Source organism: Chiroxiphia lanceolata, chromosome 1 (assembly GCF_009829145.1).
Source record: "Chiroxiphia lanceolata isolate bChiLan1 chromosome 1, bChiLan1.pri, whole genome shotgun sequence".
Lineage (NCBI taxonomy): Eukaryota > Metazoa > Chordata > Aves > Passeriformes > Pipridae > Chiroxiphia > Chiroxiphia lanceolata.
Genome location: NC_045637.1, coordinates 18,032,509 through 18,039,567, shown reverse-complemented (window position 1 = coordinate 18,039,567; position 7,059 = coordinate 18,032,509). Strand labels below are relative to the sequence as shown.

Sequence of the window (7,059 nt, the reverse complement as noted above, 5' to 3'; positions counted from 1 at the left end):
GCATGGTGGTGAGATGTGTGAACTAATTTATTCTAGCTAAAATCAGAGCTTTGAAAATCAGTCCACAATACCTTTACTTATGGTTTAATTACGTCCTTCTCTCTGTCACATGACCAGCTCTTCTCTCCTCTTATTTACCGCCTGCTAGTCACTTAAAACTAACTGCCTGATTTTAATTGATTATGCTTTTACTTTGAGCACAACTTTTATTCATGTATTCCCTACTACTCTCCATCATTGCTTATAACTGTTGCTTGGAGGTGTTTTTCAGCAGTTTCCAAGGTGCTGGAATTGCCCCTAGAGAATGTCTTTTGTACTTCATACTCTGTAATTTTTCACTTATGCAATTCATATGTTCTCCTCAGCTTTGCTTCTATTCGAATTTACTTAACTCCAGGAAAATTTAAAAAAAAAAAAAAAAAAAGCACAGACTACAATTTTTCTCAGAAGGGTAAGTTGTGTAAATAAGTGATGGTCATGTGTCACATATTTCCCTCAAAAAGTAAACTATGAAAATTTAAATGTTCCCTATGTTATATTAATAAATCAATTATTTCCTTAATATATACAGCTATTTTTTCTTAAAAATAACTGTAAAATGCATAAAAAATTAATTTTGTATACATTTTTTAGAATTCTATTGGTTTAACTTTGTCCATTAAATTACACTTTTCTGACATTTGCTTATAGATAGTGATAACACCAGCCACACACATAATATACGACATTGCAACTGTCCTAAGAAAAAAATCAATATGTGCAACTCTATAGAAAAATACCAGTCATGAGAACTCATTCAGACTGGAAAAATACAGATACTACATTGTCAACAATAATTCAGATAAGGGTCACATCAAAAATCTCTGCTTGCTAAAACCAGCAATTTTTGAAAAACAAACCGGAATAGTTCACACATTTGAAACACAAAAAAGACACTAACTGGAGATATAAATGCAATATATACTGGGAAATATAGAAAATAATTTTGACAATGTAGTCCTTCCGAAAAACATCCCAACTCTAAAAGTTAGCAAGAACAAAATGCTTCTGTAAGACCTTATAGAAGCAGCATTAAAAACTACAGACCAGAATAGAAAGTAAAATACATATTAAAACTCACACTAGATTTTTGTACAAGGATACTCAGTTTGATTCACTGATTTTTTTCCATTTTACAGCCACTTTTACTTTCTTTCACTTCATTAGAAATGCCCATTGCTTTCATTTGCCTTTCAATATCTGCACATTATTTTGTCATCCATAGAACTATTCTGTGTATGGGTTAGTTGGTCAATTACCAGATGAAGTACGATTCTATGGATCATTCCTGATACTTTGGAATCAAGAAAATACTGTGTGCAGCTATTGTTCATTAAAGCATTTAAAACTGCATAGTTATATAAAGTGTTCTGCACTATATTTAAAAAAATATTTTCATACAAGCTAAGTAGAATGAGCTGAGTGACCAGATAACAGACTGAGCATACAAAAATGTAACAATTGGAATAATCATGAGCTACTTTCATAATTCATTCTATGTCAGATAAAGCATATATACTTTTAAGACATGTTAAACAGTTACCTTTAAAAAGAAGGTCTGTCCATCTATGTCCATTACGAATTACAGCATGTAACTCAATTTTTTTTAAGAACTCTTAGCTTGTAGTTTTCAAAGTTGGTCAAAATTATTCCAGCATCCTGAGAAGTACCTATGGATTTGCTGCACATAGAACGGAAATGTGGAAGAACAGAGAATCATAGAATGTTCTGGGTTGGAAGGGACTTTAAAGATCATCTAGTTCAAATCTCCCTTTCATGGGCAGGGATACCTTTCACTGGATCAGGTTGCTCAGAGCTCCATGCAACCTGACCTTGAGCACTTCCAGGAATGGGGCATCCATAACCTCTCTGGGCAACCTGTTCCAGTGTCTCACCACCCTCACATCAATGAATATTTTTCTAATGTCTAATCTAACCCCACTCACTTTCAGTTTAAAGCCTTTCCTCATTGTCCTCTCTCTACATGCTCTTGCAAATAGTCTTTCTCCATCTTTCTTTTAGTCTCCTTTAGGTCGTGGAAGGTTGAAATGAAGTCACCTTGAAACCTTCTATTCTCCAGGTTGAACAATCCTAATTCTCTCAGCCTTTCCTCACAGGAGAGGTGTTTCATTCCTCTAATCATCTTGATGGCCTTCTCTGGACTCACTCTAACAGGTCCACATCTTTCCTGTGCTGGGCACTCCAGAGCTGAATGCAGTACTCCAGATGGGATCTCACCAGAGTGGAGTAGAGAGGTAGAATCACCTCCCTCAACCTGCTGATCACACTCCTTTTGATGCAGCCCAAAAGATTGGCTTTCTGGGTTGCAAGTGCACATTGCCAGTTCATGTCCAGCCTCTTGTCCACCAGCACCCCTAAGTCATTCTCAGAAGGGCTGCTTTTAATCTGTTCATCTCTTTAGTCTAGATTGATACAGGGGTCTGCCCCAACCTAGGTACAGCACCTTGCTCTTGTTCTTGTTAAACCTCTGAGGTTCCCATGGATCTGTTTCTTGAGCTTGTCCAGGTACCTCTGGATGGTATCCTGTCCTCCAGGTGTGTCAACCACAGCAATCAGCTTGGTGTCATCAGCAAATTTCCCTCAGGACTCCAAATTCCAACAATACATGATCCCTGTAGCCCAGGCTGCCTTCAGTTTTGATGATCCCAATCTGCTTGCTTACATTGGTGACCATCAGATCCAGTAACACATTCCCTCTTGTAGGGCTCTCTACTACTTGGCTCATGAAATTATCTTTCATGCATTCCAGGAGTCTCTTGGATTGCTACAGTTTATTGTGCTAATTTTCTGGCAGATGTCAGGGTGGGTGAAGTCCCCCAACAGGACAAGAGCCTGTGAGCATGGTGCATCCCACAGCTGGAGCAAGAAGTCTTCAGCAATAGGCTCCCCTTGTGTATTAAACTATGCAAGTCTGATGCCTTGGGTTCTATACACTGTTCCTTATCAACCAAAGCTTTCTGAAATCAGTATAAGCAAGTAAGCATTTTGTATGGAAATTTTAGATGTCATCATATTGGATACTTGTAAACATGTCTTATTTGATTCTTTGACTTTAACTTTGAAATAACATGGAGTCTCTCTTTCTTGTAGAATCATAGAATAGTTTGGGTTTTCAGTCTATTTGAACCATAACCAAAAATGTTTTGTGTTGAAAAATTCCTTAATATCACCTTAGAAACATCTTGACTATTTGGGGTTTGTTCTTGCAAAAGACGTAAAGAAACATTAGTAAATTAGTATTAAAATCAGTAAAGGTTCTTCTCTAAAATCCAAAATTTGAAACAGTAAAAAATCAATCACTGTGTTTATCTCAACTAAGATCATGTCTGATATGAAAAAAAAAAATACCAATGAAAATTAAATTGATCCATATTGTAATACTAACCTTGATATGACATTAATTTAAGATGTCTTCTCTGATTTTGTTCATGTGTTTGACATTTATTCAGTAAAACTAAGAATTCTGCAATTAAGTTGGTACATTAAAAAGGTTCATATATATTTGTCTTTTATCCCATTCTTCTACATGTCTAGATATTACAGTATCCCATGCCATTACAGCAGATATATCTGCTGGAGAATTCTGTCAGTTTATGAAATATTGGAACTTAATGCTAAATGTCAAATGTACAGATATATATCTCATACTTTTTTTCCCTAGAAAAGCAAATTTTACATTTTATAGATAAACCCTTCACTTTGATCACGGGGGAAGGCCTAGTTTCATAGCCAACATTTAGTTTTCCTGATTTTTCACATCTATGAGTTTTATAGATATGTCACAGGAACTTTTAATCAAATAACATTATTTTAATACAGCAATCAGAACTGAAAGAGTTTTTGAAAAAAAGCCAGCATATTTTGTAATGGTAGATGTGTCTCAGGATTCTGTTCCAGCTTGGAAGAATAGTTCCAAGAATCTGCATGTTGCGATTCCTAGCAGAGTACCAGAATCATCTCGTAATTCCACTTGCTGCTTTCAGTTTTTAAAAATGAATTTGAAATTTATTTCCCATTGTGAGATTACATCAAAACTAAAAATGATACTTAAAAAAAAAAAAAAAACAAACGGAAAACACAATCCCCTCCTTACTTTTTATCCTTTACCATTCAATTTATTGAAACGTCCCTCTGCTACAATATCTGGCTACATTTTGTATTAATGGATATTTAACACAGGATTTCTTTTTGAATGTAAGGGAGTTGTTTAAGATATGCCTCTACTCTCTGGCCAATGAAGAAAGGCTATCATCACAAAAAGGCAATTAATCTCATTTTTCTTATACCTTTACTTTAACTGGAAGAATAGGCAAGCTTACAGGCACACCACCTTTCTTTAACTGGCATACATATTTATTATGAGCAGATTCATTTGTAGATTGGAGTACAGTAGTATTTTAGGCCAAAGTCATATTTCAAGGCTTAGTTAATTAATTAATTATTACAAAGCACTTTGAGAACCCTGGATAGAAGACATTATAGAAGTATGTGATGTTATTTTAATAATTTTCCATTTCACTGAGTGGAATGAATTACCTTGGAGCCCTCAGGGTCCTGGGCCTGATTAAGGACTGTTGACTGCATTACAGAAAATATGGTTTCCACTTCCCTTCAGCTTGGCAGCCTTCCAACTTCAGCTGCCTGCTAGTAAAAAGAGAACTCTGTAGATTTTTATATATGAGTTTTGAAAGGTTAGAAAAAAGTTTTAGAAAAGTAGACGTCAGCTAATTTCATCTAAGCAGAATCCCTGAGAAGTTGCTATGGAGAGAAAAAGCTGTTTGAGTTTCAATGAAAACAGAGAAAACTGAAGCAAAACATTCTTTTCTGTGGAAAACCTTGAATTTCCAGCAACATACCCAAGGATCTTCTTACTTAACTGAAATGCAAAAAGAAAGCATAGAAAAACTGGAGACAAGGCCAGGAAAGATGAGAACACTATAATAACATTACTAGGGACAGTAATGCTAATCAGACAGGACAAAGCTTATTTGGAACTAAAACTAGCTAGGGACTTAAAGGGTAATAGATATGCCAGTAGTAAATGGATTCAGAAAATGTGGCTCCAGTATCTGCAGAGAGAACAAGTATTTCTTTAAGTGTCACTTCAGGAGTGATGCCAGCCACAGTGAGGGAGCTTCAGACTCTATTCAGAACAGCAGTACCTCTTCAAATTCATGTGCTAGATGGTATTCACTTGGAAATTATGAAAGTGATGGCTTGTAACAAGTTTTTTTTCAATTTTTTTATGAAAATAATTTAATGACTGGGAGAGGTCAATGAAAACCAGAACATGGTTAATGCAATACATATTTCTCTAAAAAGAGCAAGAAGGACATGGGAAATTGTGACCAGTAAGCCTCACCTCTGTCCCTAGACAGATCTTGAAGTAATGGAATCAGTCTGTTTCCTGAGATGTAAAGAACAGGACAGAAAACAGGAGCAGTCAATATGATTTTTTTCAAGGATGATGCTTATCCAGTCTTCTTGACTTTTGCAAAGAAATTGCTGTCTGTATGGATGAGGGGAGAGTGGTGACTGTGATACTGTTGGATGCTGGTAGATCTTGTAACACCATTTCTCATTGCATTCTCATTTGGAAACTGAGGTCTGAAACACAGTACTGTTTTGGGTGCTGAAAAATGGATGGATTGCTAAGCTCAAATGGTGGGAATCAGTGAGCTTGTGTCCTATTGGTGGCTGATAATAGTATCAGGGACACACTGGGACCCATATTGTCAATTATTTTAATTGGTGATGTGAACAGTGACAGATCCATAGTAAATCTTCAGAAATAATAGAGCAAAATTATTAATTGACACAACGAAAGAATAATCTGCAGTTCTGAGTGACCTTGATAAATTTGACTAAGCAATCACAAGACTTGAGAAGCTTTTCAAGAATAAAGGTCTAGATGCTCTACTGGATCTGAGTCCACTTTTCACTCTCTTCACAAGTAAAGTGAACTACACACTGGACCTGCTTCAGGAGGAGTATGGTAAGGAAACTCAACAAACTTATTATAACCCTCTACCCTGTGCTAATAGAGTTGCATCTGGAATACCTATGTCCATTTTGAGAGCACTGTTAAGAAACTGGAATAGTGGATGTGATGGATTGCTATTGTGCAGGTCAAGGGCCTTGAGCAGATGACCTACAAGGAGAGGCTGAGGGAGCCACCCTTCTCCTTTTGAATAATGGATGCTAAGAAGTGGTCTAAGTGAAGGATGTAACTACTTGAATGGCACTTAAAGAGCTACATCCTTTCAGGATATAAACTCTTTTGACAGTGGTAGACAATAAACTAAGGAGCAATAACAGTATGCCATTACCTCTTAAGAAACTCCTTCACTATGAGGAATAGATTATCATAAAAAGTTGTGGGCTCTCTACCCTTTGTTTTCCAGACAGACCTAGTCCAAATCTCTGCTTCTGTTACAAAAGTTTGCATGTTTCTACTTTTGTCCATTCATGGGTCAGGCCTTGTCATTAGGTGTATTTTATGTACATGTGTCTACACAACATTGATGTGTGTGCCTACCTGGAACACATGCTCAACCTTGCTACTGGCTGGATCAGGGGCCATGGAACTGCCACCATCTTGTCTCTGCTGGGCTACTGACTTCAGTGGCTCCTAGTACCTATGTCTGATTTACTTGAGTTCGAGATAAAACTATTTATAGTCCTCCAACCGTGAGTATATCAGAGCTGTGACAAATAGCAGTTTCATTTATTTCTAATCATAAAGTAGAAAAAAACACTTTTAGCAAATCAAAAAACCAAACCTGATTTGTTTAAGTGAAATATTTTATACACATGGAAGTAAAAGGCTTTATTTTGATGTTAAGGAAGAAAAAAAAAAAGAACTTTTCACAATTTCAATGTTTTATACTTTTAAAAGTCTTTAAAAATTATTCAGATTAAAAAGTTAAGGTTTTATTTTCAAAGTATTCTGGTAGTATGTATTTCTTGTATCCAAGGGAAAAAACCAACCCTCTCAGC

At 36.1% G+C, this 7,059-nt stretch overlaps 1 long non-coding RNA gene across 3 annotated transcripts; it reads right to left on the bottom strand.

Annotated features, from left to right (window-relative positions):
- Positions 1-2,302: 2,302 nt before the first annotated feature.
- Positions 2,303-6,683, bottom strand: LOC116792345. Of its 3 annotated transcripts, XR_004359087.1 has the most exons (4): positions 6,617-6,683; positions 5,423-5,843; positions 4,597-4,701; positions 2,303-3,262 (listed from the first exon to the last, which is right to left on the bottom strand). It is a non-coding gene; the product is annotated as an uncharacterized LOC116792345 (long non-coding RNA). The 3 variants fall into 3 exon arrangements; XR_004359088.1 differs by lacking the exon at positions 6,617-6,683 and having other exon boundaries at positions 4,597-4,704; positions 5,423-6,304; XR_004359085.1 differs by lacking the exon at positions 6,617-6,683 and having other exon boundaries at positions 5,423-6,304.
- Positions 6,684-7,059: the final 376 nt, after the last annotated feature.